Here is a 16,378-nt window from a genome sequence, read left to right on the forward strand (position 1 = left end):
GTTAATTTTTAATAATTAATTTATTTTTGCTATAAACAGCCTGATTTTATGACTACCGTATAAAGGATAAATAAAAAATAAATAGCTATAGAGTCAGTTTTTAATCAGAAACTACAAATAACTTTCACGAATAGCAGCAAACTTCCTGCTCCAATAATTTATTTATAACTAATATAAACAATATTTTCTGCAGTGCATATCTTAAAACTTAACTCTTACATTCTTAGATAAATTTTTAATATAATTTTTAAAATAAATTCATTTCAACCTGTACTTTTTAACTATATATTTTTTGAAATACCAAGAACCAGAAGCAAGCTTAACGTACGGATACCCGCGATCAAATACAAGAACGCGCTGCTATAAAACACAAAAAAGCCTTTTGTTGCATTTCACGTTCCTCTTTCTTATCTTTATCGAGTGAACCCAATCACTGTGACACGCTGCCTCTGCTCTTCCTTTCGGGTGGGTCGAGGGTCGTCCCGGGCTTACGAGCGCAAGAAATGGGAATCTAAATTAATTCACATTCGCTCTAAGCCGAATCTTCAAAGCTGAAATGAGTTCCCATTCGCGGTGGATCTATCAATATGTAAATCAGTAGATGAGGACGGCCAGCAGAACTGCGCCGATCGCTCCGAAAGAGCTCCAGATAGGACCCCGGTGCTCCGAGACGGAGGTGTCTTTAGTATCGTCTCCGCCGCTTCATTTATGCAGTATGAGATATGAGAAAGTACCAGACTGTTTCATATATCACACTCAATCAGGGAGAGCGAAACGCTTTACGCACGCAAGCGTAACGGCGTGCCGTACGAGCGTGACACGCTGAATATTTCATGTAGAGTTTCCCGTGCTGCGTTCCCAAACACTCCCGGAGTGTTTTCTTCACTTTGCCGGCTGTGAAGGGAATTGCTAGATGCGATTCCCATTACCGCGAAACAAACAAATAGACAAAAGGCAATAAACAAGGCCGTACTTTGATACTCAGCGCGCGGCTCTGTCAATGCATTTAATAACAGTAGCTGTTATCTAACGGGATTTGGGTATAATCACTGTTGAATGAAAGGACCTACCATGTTATTTACGCGGGCTGGATCAATGACATCGACTCTATTATACAATTAAGAACTGCGCTCGAGGCTAGATTCCCGTATAAGCAGAGCCGTTCGAGAGGGTATCAGCCGAAAAACTGGAGATGGTATAATTAAAAATCTATATTTTAGCATCCTTTTTCGACGTCAGGTGCATGTCTAGGCGGTCTCAACCCGTGCTAATGTGAGCATGCGCTGCCATGGGCACGATTTGAAGCGTGATATTGCTTTAACGCGGTTCTACAAATACAGCTATAATTGTAGCCCCCCAATTGCCTAAATTGCCTAAAGCGCCTTTAAAGTAAAGATATAATGAATTTAGATATATGCTAATGTATGCAAATGATACTCTTATGGTTGCTACACTCAAAAGCGCACATTTTTGTAGCATGGTAGGAGTAGTTAAACTAGACCGCAAACAAAGTGTCCAGGTTTCGCTTAGATGCTGGAAGTGAAGAGCATTTAAAAAGTAGTCTAGCGTGGTCTGAAACGTTATGATATATTAAAACATCAAACGATGCATCAGAAGGAATGTAGCATCTTTTGCTCACTAATGGATTCTCTGCAGTGAATGGGTGCCGTCAGGATGAGAGTCATAAAACATTTCATCTGGCTTTTTTATGGTCCGTTCAATGCATTCAGTTTATTATGATTAGTGTTAGCACAGGGTTAGGTGGTTTTAAGGGTTGAATAAGTTGACGTACTCGCAAAGTCAGTAATCAGACAGTCTACATGTAGCTGCAAAGTTACTTATTGAATGCTCAAAAAAAACACATCAAAATCAAGTGTAATCAAACATTTCATTAATCCACACCAATCCACGTGAAGTGAAAGTAAAAGAAACAAATCTATCATCTTAACAAATATGTGAGCCTGGGTCACAAAAGTCACTGGAGTATACTTGAACAATAGCCAAAAATACATAGTATGGGTCAAAATTATTGATTTTTATATTATTTAATATTAAGCAAAGGTAATGTTCCGTAAAGATGCTTTGTACGTTTTCTACTCTAAATATATTAAAACTTAATTTTTTGATCAGTAATATGCATTGCTAAGAATTTGGGCAAATTTAAAGGTGGTTTTATCGGTGTTCAGATTTTTAATTTTTTTTTGCACGCTCAGATTCCACATTTTCACACAGTTGCATCTCGGCCAAATATTAATGTAACAACGAGCCAAGGAAGGCAGGTTTAACAAAAAAAGAACAACGGCGGCAGGAAACGGGAACGTCGGGTATATACAAAATAGCTAGAATCTATCAACTGCGACGACTGACGACTGACAGAAGCGCAGGAGCCTTGAGTGGAACCAATGAACTAATCCGTATCCAGGGCAACTAATAAGGAGAGGGGCGTGGTCAATGAGTGTCCATGACAACTAACAAGCAGGGCAGCAGGGAAACAGGAGGTGAAGGCAACAATAGGAACACAGACAGGGATTGTTACAATTATACTATCTTAACAAACAGCTGTTTTATTATTATTCAGCTTTCAGGTACATATCTCAGCTTGTTAGGACTTTTTCACTGAAAAAAAAACAACTTCAGGGACTATATTTCTCATATTTTGGGCTCGAAAAGACGATTTAAAGTTACAATATGTTAATAATGGATTTGTTTCTGACACGCAAGGACATTAAAAGACTTTATCAGCTGTTCGGACTCTCAATCCGACGGCACCCATTCACTCCGCTGGTGATAAAGTGACGTAAGGCAAACTTTCTCCTGTTCTGATGAAGAAACAAGCTAAGTATATGTTATGTAGAAAAACTCCTTTAAAACTGCTAAATATAATCATTTTCCCTGTCTGCTACCTTTTGATTAAACCTAATCGATGGCCTTTTACTCTAATAAACAATTGATTACGGCCGAATTAACATTTGAGCCGTGTCAACACCGTCTGGACACACAGCGCGTCTAATAACCGATGAACACTAATGAGGGAAATATCAGATGGATGTGACATTAGACTTTCAGAACGAGTCCAAACAATCTGTCCTTTAGTTTAACCGGAAAATTAACTGCGAATAAAACTATTCTATGCTTATCGCACTAATTAACGCGAATCACTCCATATATGTAATTCAGCACTTCCGGAGATTTTCCCCAGGGATTAGACGTCAAAGGTCACGACTTGAACGGCTGTTGAGGGTCAAAGGTGATGATAATTACACTCACCAATCCGTATTCAGCCACAGAATAATTATAATGTTCAGTCATTGCAGAAATTGACTAATGAACACTCTGACTCGTTCACACACGGCTAGAGATGTAATTTATATTTTCAAACATCTCGGCTACGAGTCTGCAAATTGCAGTCTGAAGGGTGTGATATGTGTGTTTGTCTATTCATTTTCCCCCTGATTTATTATTGAAAGTGCGGACAGAAATGTAAATGTCATAATATAAGTCGCCGAGGGTGAAAAACAAACCTTCCAGCTAAAATAATGAGTCATCTCGGGACCGAATCCTTTCTTATTTCCTTTCTTCCATCTTTATTTGTTCCCCTAAAAACCAAAAAAAAGACAGATCATGTCCATCTCTTAGCTGTGAAGTTATTATCCATGTGTTTTATGGTATTGGCTCAACAGAAGCCACTGTGTTACTCCGACCAATAATATTTCCCACAATGCACTGCACAAATACATTATTGAGGCTGCATCTGCCATGTGCTGCTTTTATCCCTAGCGACCCTTCAGAGTTTGAGAGGCACTTAAATTCATAAAAACTTCAAGTGTTGACCGAAACCGACCGACTTGTGAGGGGAAAAAAAAACAACTTTGGCTTGTTTACTTGAACTTATGCCGATGTGAATTTTGTTGGGTGTTTATGAGGGGAATATCTTTGTATCCACGCTACAAAGGCAGGATCACCTCTAATCTTTCTCATCAGATACTCACGTCGTATTTGATCCGAAAGTGATTCTTTACATTCGTGTTGACGCCGGGGGCCGCCGGGGGCCTCGATCGCGGCGTCATTTACTTCCGCATCTATCGAAAAAAAAAAAAAAAAAAAAAAAAAGTCATCATCGATCGGGAACCCGACCTCGTTGAGGATTAATGACGGAAAATAAATGAAATATAGATTAAATTATAACTGTAGGAATGCCAACCGGAATCCTAAAAGGAACGCTTTCAGAAAGAGGAGAAGGAAATAAACGCGGCGCTGAATCGACTCTCTGGGGTTTAGAGCATTGATTTAAATGAAATCCTGGTTTGATTATGGCAGAATGGGATTACATGGATGAAAACCCGGGAAAAAAGAAATGCTGGTAGCTCACGCTGCAAATGTCCAGACCGGAATCATCGCCACATCCAGATTGATTACTCACAAGCTCCCAAGAAAAGCCAGGATGATTGAATTTCCATAGCTGCGTTGATGGACTATTCAAGCACTGAACAACAAGAGGATGAAAACTAATGAATAACAGTAGTAAAATCTGAGAAGCAGCTACGGTTTTCTTTCTTTCTTACTTTCCCTTCAAGAAAAATGGCTTGTTTGTCCTATTCACGCATATATTCCATATATAATGTTCAAAAGATTTCAGGAAGGATGCGTTTAACTGATAGGAGGTGATAAATAAGGTTTATTTATCAGTAAACGTGAACTAAGAATGAGCAATACTTCTACAGCATTTATTAATTGTTTATTCATTTATTAATTCATCTCTGTGTTAATTTGTTCATTGTTTGTTCATGTTAATATGTTGACATTTCTACAAATTTCTAATAAATGCTGTTTTTTTTTTTAACTTTCTATTCACCAGCGAATGCTAAAAAATGCACGAACAAGCAAAACGAGTATTTTCAACTCTGAGAATCCGAAAAAATTTCTTGAGCACATTAGAATGATTCCTGAAGTATCAAGTGACCCTAAAGACTGGTGTAATGATGCTAAAAAGTTTACTTTTATCACAGAACTAATAACATTTTAAGAAATATTAAAATGTTTTAAATTGTAATACAATTCTACAATATTTCAGTTATTTCTGCATTTTAATCAAATAAATGCAGTTTTGGTAAGCATTTAGAAAAAAAAAAGAATTAAGACTTTATTATTTATTTATTTTTTTTAATGACATGTAAATATAAAGCTCTCTATTATTATTATTATTATTATTATTATTATTTTTTTTTATATATATATATATATATATATATATATATATATTTTTTTTTTTATATATATATTTATATTGTATATTGAAGTTTCAGAAAAAGTTAGCAGTTAAAATAGCACAAACATATATGATTTTAAATCCTCACTGCCTTTACGTGTGTTTGAGCAACACAGTCTGACAACCAATTTGTACGTATTTTACGAGGTGGATAATTTGTATGAATTCGTACGACCTCACTCATACGATTTAATCAATTTAAATCATGGGTAGGTTTAGGCACTGAGTCACTAATTCGAACTAATTGTAAACTTGTACTCGTAAGTCATAAAACGCATATTAATTTCCACAAATCAGCCACCTGGTGAAATATGTACCACGAGATATTGCCACCCTTTGACCATTCATTGTCATCGGTGTACAGTATTTCAATCGAAACAAATAGTTACGCAATGAATTGCTTCAAAGACCCCTAAATATTAGGCAGAATTCCAAATACCATTTGCGCATGCAATAAAAATAAAAATGCACATGCTACGTTCTACAGTCAACTGCATTAAAAAGGTCCATTGATAATCAGCATCACGCAGAAGCTCCTCTCTTCACCATAAAGGCAGCTCCCAAAAAGATAAAAGCTCTCTAAATCCCAACGTAACAGATCATTTGCAACAATAAAAGTCCCCCTCTTTTCTCTTCCTACTCAAAACACATAAAATAACACTTAATTTCAACATTTATTCTGCCCATTACGGCAATTCTGGGAACTAGAAATCCCCTTCCTGAATGAACAAACGTGATTCATGTATTCTCTAAACAGACCAAAACTTCATCATTTTAAATCACTCTCCGACAAAGAGCTGTGCTCCATTACTTCGCTCCGTAAGTAACTTGAGCAAGTGGCAGAAATCTATTTTTGAGTAAACGCTGGCAGAAAACAACAGATTCGAGGGACAGCAGGGCACCGTGTACACAAATGGATCCGACAGGAAGTTCGGACAGCAGCGGTAAACATCAGCCATGGCCTGGATTTACTGTACTAATGTCAGATGGAGGAAAAAACCCCGATGCGCTCTGAAGCACCAGCCCTGATGCGCATGGATTTATTTCGTCCCCCCCCTTTTGTCCATGACAACTCCCATTATTTTAGGATCACTAACCGAGACGTAGTCAAATCCCAGCGATTCAAAACAAATTGGCCTGGATCAGCCACATTATTTTAGAATGGCTCATCACCGCAGTATACTACTCCTTCGGGACGAGTCGGATTACACCCGGCCTCCTTTCTGCTCCCCGTTTGGTACTTGTGTTGTAATTTGTTGTGGTAAAATGTCTCCAACTATCATCATCAAATTCGAGTTAAGGAAATCAAATTCGCTATCATCAATCACGCGAATCCTTTCTCCAGAAGGACTGACGAGACGGAGCTGAACGGTAACCACGTCTGGGTTTCAGAAGCGGGCTTAATTTCTCATTCATTTCCTATATAATCATTTCAGAATTTTTGTAAACAGTTCTAACCCTTGAACCGAATTAGCAACGATCCACAACATTTGATTTGAAGATTCACAACAGTGTTTTCGACGGAAAATGTACTCCTTAAACTTTGACTGAAAAGTGGTGTAATGGATCAAATATATCTGTTTTAATGAACAAGAAATCACTAATATGTATTTTATTTAGCTACAGCTATTATCTTATTTTATTATCTTATCTAAAACACCACGAGGGAGCTCTCCATCAGCATTCCCATTTATCTCAATGGCATTCACTAGGATACTGTTATTTTTGTGCCATTGCTTCAGTTTTCGGAAACGGTTAATTTCGAACGGCCTTTAATGTAAAAAAACAGGCTTTATGCCCACTTACTAGTACGACTTCGACCAACAGAGCTCACTACTAACAAAAACTATCCAAACCCAACACCACATCTTGACTAAATCGTACATATTTTTTGAGGTGGATAATTAAGATCATACGAATTTGTCCAAATTATCTATCTATCTGTCTGTCTATCTATCTATCTATCTATCTATCTATCTATCTATATTAATTTACAGATGATTGGGGTTGATAAGATTTTCATTTTAAGATTTTGGGTTAATAATTTTCTTATGCTCATCACGGCTGCATTTGTTTGACCAAAAAATTCAGTAAAATCTGTGATTATTATAAAATATTTTAGTATTTTAAATCAACTTGGTTCAATTTTAATATATTTAATACGTAGTTTATTCTTGCCATGCAAAGCTGAATTTTCATTTGTCCTTACGCCAGTCTTCAGTGTCACACGATCCTTCAGAAATCCTTCTAATACGTTTTAATGTGCTCTAATGTTTCTTATTGTCATCAGTGTTGATGTCTATCATCTATCTATCAATCGTTTTTTGACAACTTCCCTTTCGTAGCTAAAATTTACAATTAAATAATCTCTTCGATTTCAATTCAAGTTTGATTGTACGTGCTTATATTCAAATTTGAATGGCGAATTAAAAGGCTGTTTAGTGAATTGCGATGAAATATGAACCAAGGAGATTTGGGGTGTTGGTGGTCCTCACTTTTTCTCTTTTTAATGGTCCGGGGACTGAAATAAGCACCACTGCCCTAAACGAAATAAGCAATGAGTTTCGGTACAGGCTCCATTTCACCCATTCATGCAGCTTTAATTACTGAACATTATCGGTTCTAATACTGCTGCTGTACTGCATAAAAATGCATGAGACGTTACCGGCACAGGCAAAAATATGATCATTCTGCTCACGTTATCTTTCAGCTATTACCAATTATTTCTGCTGAATAAACACTGTGTCAAGGGAGGAGCCACAAGGTGCATTTTCCTACAAATTAGTCAGGAAAGGACCTGTCCCCTTTCACACGAGCGACGGCGTAATCAATATTCCTCACTTATTTTAATGCCTAAAGCACAGTTACGAAGACAAAGAGGCAGTTTGGTATTCAGCATTAACTGCCGCAGTTCTGCAAGTTTTGGATGTCGAGCGAAACGCCAATGCAAGAAGCGGAGGCTGTGACAGATTAGAAGATTTTAATGAAGATTTTCATCCCAGACAGGGCCGTTTCTAGGAAAACTAGGCGGCTGCCTGTTAAGGAGATGCCGGCAAGAGAAACTGTCCACCTACATGGCATTAAAATAGCCAGAAACGGCCTTGGACCTGGGAATTCAGGTCTGGTCTTTAGTGTGTCAGGTCTGGTCTTTTGGGACATTTATTGACCTGTCGGTCAATAAATGGGAAAACGAAGTAACTAGCATTACTTTTTTTTTGAAAAAGTAACTCCGATATTTTCTTGTAAATTAAAAAAGTAATGCGTTACTTTAGTGATTACTTGTAATCCGAAAAAAAGTAATCCGATTACTTAACTCGACTCACTTGTAATGCGTTACCCCCGAAACAGCCCTTTATTGTTATTAGAGATACGGATAATGCAGAATATAGTGAATGACTATTTTTGGTAGTTACCAACGGCCTATACAACCCCAAATTGTTCGTACTACTTCAAACAGTGCTTTTTTACTTTCGTAGCTTTCAGCATAGCTTTTTATCTCAATAAAAAACAACAGAATACCATAAAAACTTTAGAAACTACGCTCCACAATATCAACGGCCACAAAAACGACCTCCGTCCATCTATCTAGCAACACACTAACCACTCAAAACACAAAAGTTTGCAACGACCCCCCCTTTTCTTTTCCACTTTAAGAGTCTGTCCTCGTAAATATTTCAGCTCACGCATTTTTGAAATTCGTGTGGCTTTTATCCACAATGTTTAATATCATCAAAGCCATAAAACGATTATTAAATTACAGCACACACCAGGCAAACTACAGTGGCTCGATCTCACCTACTTTCCCTCTCCACCGTTATTCATGCAGGTGGGTGTTAATTCAGGTCTTATGTAAAGTGTCGCGGCGAGACTCGGGAGGTTCGCCGTTATTCCAAGGCATTAACCCTGAAGCTTTAGCGGCATAATAAGAATAAGCATTTCATACAACTTTTTCACCGAGCGTTACGATAATTACCGGCACAGGCCGCATTCTGAAATATTAGCAGAATTACAGCGCACTATTAAGAACCGAGACTTGCATTGTACGACGTTCACAATAGCGACGGTTCCCGCCATTCACAAAACGATCATTCAAAAGTTCTCAGCTCACGATTTCGCCACCTCATTTCAAACCGGCGCGCTCGCAAATCGACTATTTTAACATCAAGAGAAACTCTTCCTTGTATGAAACCGCGGTGCTTAATGAACAGATTCTTATTTGCCCGCTGGGTGTCTTCTGACGCACTCTGAAAGAGTGCTCATTATTGACTCATTAATGAAAATCTTAATTAAGAACATCATTCACGGCACTGCCATTCAAACGTGTGCTTGTCTGTTACGGGAACGTCTAAATCTTCGTTTAACTTCTAGTTAAATGGAGGCATTGCGTGATGAACGTTTATACATCTCAATGAAGTGGTAATTGGCTGTTTGTGTCTCAGAAAATGCACCGGCTGCAACTAATCACAGACACGCATAAGAATCACCCTGCGTAGCGAATTTGTAGTCTATTGTCTTTCTGTGCATACCGTTAAATAGAGATGTTGGATTTATTTCTGTAGTATAAACTAATTTCAACCACTCCTGGTTGAGGATCACAGATGCATTAGAATCGAAGACATAACTGCGACAGGACACATCTAAATAATGACCTTTTCGTATAGGAAACGAGTCTATTTCTTACTATGGCACATATCAGCTAATTAAATGTAAAAATTACACCTTTAATCGGCATTGAAACGAAATGCGTAGTAAGCAAATGCGTGGCAATGACACCCCTCCTCAACAAACCGCAGATAAATATTTGAGGTATCTTTCACAAACGGCGTTCGCAATAAAGTTTAACAGGCTCGAGGATTTGATTCAAACTTCTCCAGACAGAACAGGTGTTTTTAGTTATGATGTTATGACTTTTAGAAATTGGAGCGATCACTAATTAAACAGAGAGCTGGGAGGAGAGAAAGCGTGCACATATGCTCACTCATTCACAGCATGTCTGGAAGCTCACCTTTGCCACCTCCTGGTTAATAATAAAATAAAGAGTTGGAGATCGAGACTGTAACATCCAAGACGATTTTTCAATCATCTGACCTGACATTTTGCCGTATAAACAGGCTATTTTTTTCGGTGTGAAATTAAACAGGTTCTACGATGACCCGGTGTGATATTTGTAAAAGCTGTTTTTTTTTTTTTTATCAGTAAGTCTATTTCACAGTTGACCTGTCTTCCCTCAAAATCAAAAAGCTCTCTATAGCCAATAAATTGGTGGCATGAGCTTCGTGAGCCCCGGATAAAATGTTGAAAACTATAATTTTCCGAGAGCTGTAGGCACAAATCTCACTAATAATCAAACGTCGCGCATTTTCGTGATTCAGTAGTTTTACTTTCATAACGCAACAAAAAGAGGATATTATCCTATATACCCTCTGAATGCATATTTGCATTTCACTGCATAGTTTTTCCATAGTTTTTCTATTTATGTTTACGAGGGCTGATGAAGTCCCTATCATCAGTAATCAGAAACGATAACTTACAGTATGTGGTAAAATAATGTGGTTAATAAACACACCGCATTACACAAAATAATGTTCTTTTGAGCAACATCATATGACCCCTTTAATGTTGAAGACATCCGAGGCCATTTTCTCGATAATCCATAACGAAGACGCAAGATGGCAGAAACTTTGTTTGAAACGAGAAAGAGCACGTCTATGGAAGCTTGTTTCCGCCATTGGAATAGAATTGGGAAACGAATCAGAATTGTGAAATTTAAACTCAAAAATGAGAAATGAGAAAGCAATTAGCTTTTTGATTTTGTTAAACTGTGAAGTGATTTCTATAACTTGCAATTGCAATTCTGATTAAAAAAAAAAACAAAAAACTTTGAAAGATGTTGAGAAGAGACTTTTTAGAACTTGTGAATAAACTTGTGAATTAAAAAAAAAAAAAATCTGTGAGATGATTAATTGAGAATTGCAAGATATAAACAAATTCAGAATTTGATAAAACTCATCTGTGAGATAAAGAGTTAAAATTTCGACCTTTTTTTTCAAGAGTGACACAAGTACCATGAAAGTAGCTCCCGTTTCGTGCCATGAACAACGATGAACATCAGACAGACCGCGGGATTAAGCATCCGATCGGTCTAATATAGCACATTAGCTGTATTTTATGAAAAAACAGGAATCTTTAAGGTAGCGTCAGACAAACGTCAAGTACGAAATCTTAGATAACTTCTTGAAAATGAATGCGGGAAGCGTCAGGGTTTGCGTTTCCTGCGGCCTGTGTACAGTATCCCGTCTTATCTCCACCTCTCAAACCGCTCTCTCAGGATTCTGCTGACAGTAAAGCAGCTCTCCTGCATGAATCGAAGTGCCTTAATGCCTGCGATGGCATTTTAAACCCATTTCAGGGAGACCGTGAACGGGTCGGGACATTACAATAGCAGATTCGTGGTCGTAGCTAAAAGCGACATTAATGTGGAATGGTGCACATTATTTGGATGTTTGTTTCAGACGCGGAAGGTCTAAGGTAAACGCTTTTAGATGCGTTTATTGATTTTGCACTCGGAGAACATTTAAGGCTTTCAAATCTACTCCGTTGCGCTGTTTTGTCTCCGGGACGCTTCTTAAACGAGTTGGAGAACATAATAAACAGGTGAAATTTCATTTTCTCCTCCTTTCTCCATTTGCAAGAATAATATTGTTTACCCGCCAGCCATTTCAGTGCGTGCCCTTCGAAGAAAACGGGCGAATAAACAAAAGAAGCCATTTCAGCTTAAGCGTTCGGAGCGCTAGAGAGGCGGCTCTGAATTAAACATGCAAAATTATGCATGACACAGTAATTTTTAAAATGACACGTATGGGAAAAAAAAAAAAAAAAAAAAAAAGTTAAACGGAAAAAGAGGGAAAAGCAATTGTCGCTATCGCAGCTCATATCTTCACCTCTTCATCACTGCTGCCTGAAACAACAAAAAATGAGCTTTTAACTAGAAGAGAACATCCGGTGACAAACTTACCTAATCTCGCTGTACCTGAACAATGAATATTGAAATGAAGTTCAGCCCAAAGGCTATTTTGCTTGGAAAATTAAATTATTACAAGCTGGCCAATGTAGCCTGGAGCTGTGACAGTTCTAGACGTTCTAGATCAGTGGCTCTCAACCTTTAGAACTCCAAGGTCTCCCTTTGTCAGAGTCGATTTTTTAAAAAGGCCCCCTACAGAGTGTGATCTTTCCTCTTGTAGTATTGTTGAAAATAACAAAAAAGGGGTGGTTGTATCACTAGAATCTGGGGCGTTTTTAGCATATTAAAATAATAATATTGAAAAAAAAAATGATAAGAAAGCTGTAATGCAGTGGAAGTTTAAAATGGACATTCTTAATAAAATTACATAAACGTTGTATAACATTTTTCAGTAAATTTTTGTTGTTGTTTATGAATATAATAAAATGTTCCACTATCTAAAAATATTAGCAAAAATATGTAACATTTTAGCTTTCAAAATATATTGATAAATTACACAATATTAAGCAATTTTAAGACATTTTACATCCGTCTTGGAAGTTTACTGAGGCCACCTAGTGGAAAAAAAAAAAAAAAAAAAAAAGGAGATCATAGAGATAAAAATAAGTGATAAAAGGAAAACCTAACATACAAAAAAAAGCTTATTCTATCTAAAAAAAAAAAAAACAGTCTGATATCAAATATTTACTTTGGCAATTCTACATGGAAGGGAAATTATTTTTAACCAGTTAAAATAAAAAGCGTGTGAAAGTAAAGTTTGTTTATTGACAAAAAAAAACCCTAATGTGTGGTATATGGAGATAAAAGCTGTGGAATTCTAATTTAATGGAAGATAATACACAGCTTTGAAGATCTTAAAGAAAAACATTCATTGGAAATATAGATATTCTCAGATGTGACACTTTGTTAATATAAAGACGAAGAGGCTGAGACCAGGATAGGCTTAATAGACGGGTTTAGAAAAGCATCTAAATCAGACTGTCATATTAGAATTATTTCATGCATATGTAAATGTTAAACTTTAAAACTTCTTATATTAAGACAAAATGGATTAGTTATTACAGAGGAAGAATGAATAACAAAATGGAGTCATCGAGGGAAAGGCACAAAAATGGAGGGATTTGGTTGGAAAAGCTTGGTTAAAAGAATTAAAACGAGATAAATATCTAATGAATATACTGTTGATGGCTGTTAAAAAGAGTTAAGAGACGGGAGTCCAACCCTAAATGCATGGATGGAAATCATAATGAACTTTTGTAAAATGGAGAAAATAATGGCATTTGTAAATCTTTACACTGGGCCGAATATGCAAAATATGATTAGACCTGATTTTGTTATTAAAAAAAATGTTGATCTAAAGAGAGATCACTCCCATCTAAATCGATGCCTATTTTTGTAAGCTTTGTGTTTGTTAATTTTTTTGATTTTATTACTTCTCCTAAATACACAACGTACAGAATGCAAGGGGTGCGTGTGTGTGTGTGTGCGCGTGTGTGTGTGTGCGTCCGTGCGTGTGTGTGTGCGTGCGCGCATACATGCGCATTTAGATATATACATTTGTGGTTTGTTTATGTATGAGTCTATTTAGATGTATAATGCGTGATGTGCTTATATTGGAAGTGTAATTTGTTTTGTTTCAACGAAGCGTAAAAAAATAAAAAGGAACTGTGCATTTCTGCATTGTACAGCCATCTAGTGGCAGTATGAGTGAGATCCTTCACAGTACGTGCTTTATGGGAGTTTTCATTTACATTAACATGTTGCATGGGGCATGTTGTCACACCATAAGGGGAACTGTCACAATGGAACCTGACATTAAAAAGCTTCACACACACACACACACTGCATTAAAAGACCATTATATAAAAAATGTAATGATGAAAAACAACTGAAGTGCATTGAAAGTCTAAATAAAAACACACAACCAACATATCTGTTTCAGTCCAATGCATTTAACCAATGAACCCGTGAGCATAAAATCAGAAGTGAAAGTCTATTTGCATGAGCGGGGTGGACCGATTCTCCTGGAATGGAACAGCACTGTGCCAGATGTTCACCGCCCCAAAGGGAGCGCGATTTTACATTCATAAATAAATGATGCATGCGACTCCTACCTGTCATAGGGGACTCAGATATGGCTTCATTCCCAGGAGAGAGCAGGACCTGCTGGAAAGCATCAGGATTGCCCGGCTTATGGGATCTTGTCATGTGTTACAGCTCTTCTGTCTCCCAGCATTACTTGAGGAATTTTATTGCAGCTGAATAACCCATTCTGCTCACTTTCTTCAGCCCTCAGTCACCTCTGACATCTTATGCACATATACATGGAGGAGAAATGCAGAATATACATCATTTTTTTATTCATTGTTTTGAACACACTTAAAAATGGTGTTAACGACATTATACAAGTTCATATAGTAAATGGTTCAACGGTAATGCTTATAAATGATATTTGTTCATGCATATTTTTATCACGCAATGACTGATCCATTCAAAGTATCTTGAGGATTAAGAGATTTGTGGATTTATCTTTCATTACAATTACACCTTTTTTTCAGGATTCTCATCCTACAAGCATTGTTACATGAGTAATAACCAGAAAAAAAACATCAATAAAATATATATATATTAAATAATATCAAATTTAGAAATGTATTTGTAATGTAATGATCAAAAACATCATTTAATAAGACTAAAAATAACCCGGTCACATTGAACAGACTATTAACTTAAAATTAGTCATAATTGCTAAACTGGAATACAGAAATGTTACAAGTTTACAAAACCATAAACAACATACACAACGTAAATCAACAAAGCAGAGTAGGTAGCTTAGTAACGCCAACAAAAGTCTAAGAGTAGAGTCAAATTTGTCCGCTATTTTTTTTATTTTTAAGCAAAGCTCGTTTAAATTACAGATCAGCACCATTATTTAATAAACAAAACAGTAAAATTATAACAATAAAAAAATAATTGTATTCAGTGCTATTTCCCTATTTAGCATTTTATTTTAAATACTTTTGAACTAAGCTGTAGTTCTCTGTGATAAAAGACTATATTAATATTTAATTCACACTAACATATTTTTTATTAAATATTATTAGCACCATTATGACAACTGCAAATCCTTTATTATCCTTCATACTATTATTTTATGGCCTGATATAGTGCGCTTTTAAACACATTTCAAATATCATAATTTCTTTAGATTTATACACATCAACAGTAACGGCACAAGTTCAAGTGAAAATCATTTTCATGTGAACAGCACGATTTGCATCGTCATTTCAGCCTATATACTCCTGCGTTTCTGTTCAAGGTAACTCTGTATATTTACTTTCTGTTATATATATATTTGTGTGTGTTAATAATTGCATTGCCATTAACAGACTCCGGAGAAGCGACAGCGACCCAAAGCCCCTCGAATATGATTGTTGAATCAGGACGATCAGTTACAATAACATGTGCAACCAGTCTTGATGTTGGTACCTGGTGTGATAGTAAATATTGTCTTAGCTGGTTCCTCAAGAAACCGGGAGATGCTCCTAAACTTCTCATCTATCGAGGGAATGACTGATCTTCTTCCGCCCCGTCTCGATTTAGTGGAAGTGGATCTGGTAAAAATTTCCAGCTGGTCATCAGTGGAGCCCGGAACGAAGATAGCGGAGAATATTACTGCTTTAGTGACATGGGTGGTTATAGATACACACGGCGATAAAGACCCGTACAAAAACCTTCTTCAAGAACCCGCTGAAATCAACCGTGAATGCTGTGAGAGGAAGTGAAACACAAACATGTCAGTGGTGAATACAAAACGTCACGTTTGAGTGGATTTAAAAATAAAATAAAACATCCTAATCTGTCGTAAATTGGAGGTTAACCTGTGGTGAAACTTGCTATGCTAAATGAGATTGGAACCGGTTTGAGATCCGATTGGAGAGCCTGGAATCAGACGGAGTGTTGCCAAGTCAGCCGTTTTCCCGCCATATTGGGCTACTTTATCACTGATATTACATGACATTATTACATATTAAGAGCTAGCCTTCTGCAATTCGAATTTTACCAAGGTAACCTCGCCCCCAAAAAAATGT

Source organism: Puntigrus tetrazona, chromosome 24 (genome assembly GCF_018831695.1).
Source record: "Puntigrus tetrazona isolate hp1 chromosome 24, ASM1883169v1, whole genome shotgun sequence".
Classification (NCBI taxonomy): Eukaryota; Metazoa; Chordata; class Actinopteri; order Cypriniformes; family Cyprinidae; genus Puntigrus; species Puntigrus tetrazona.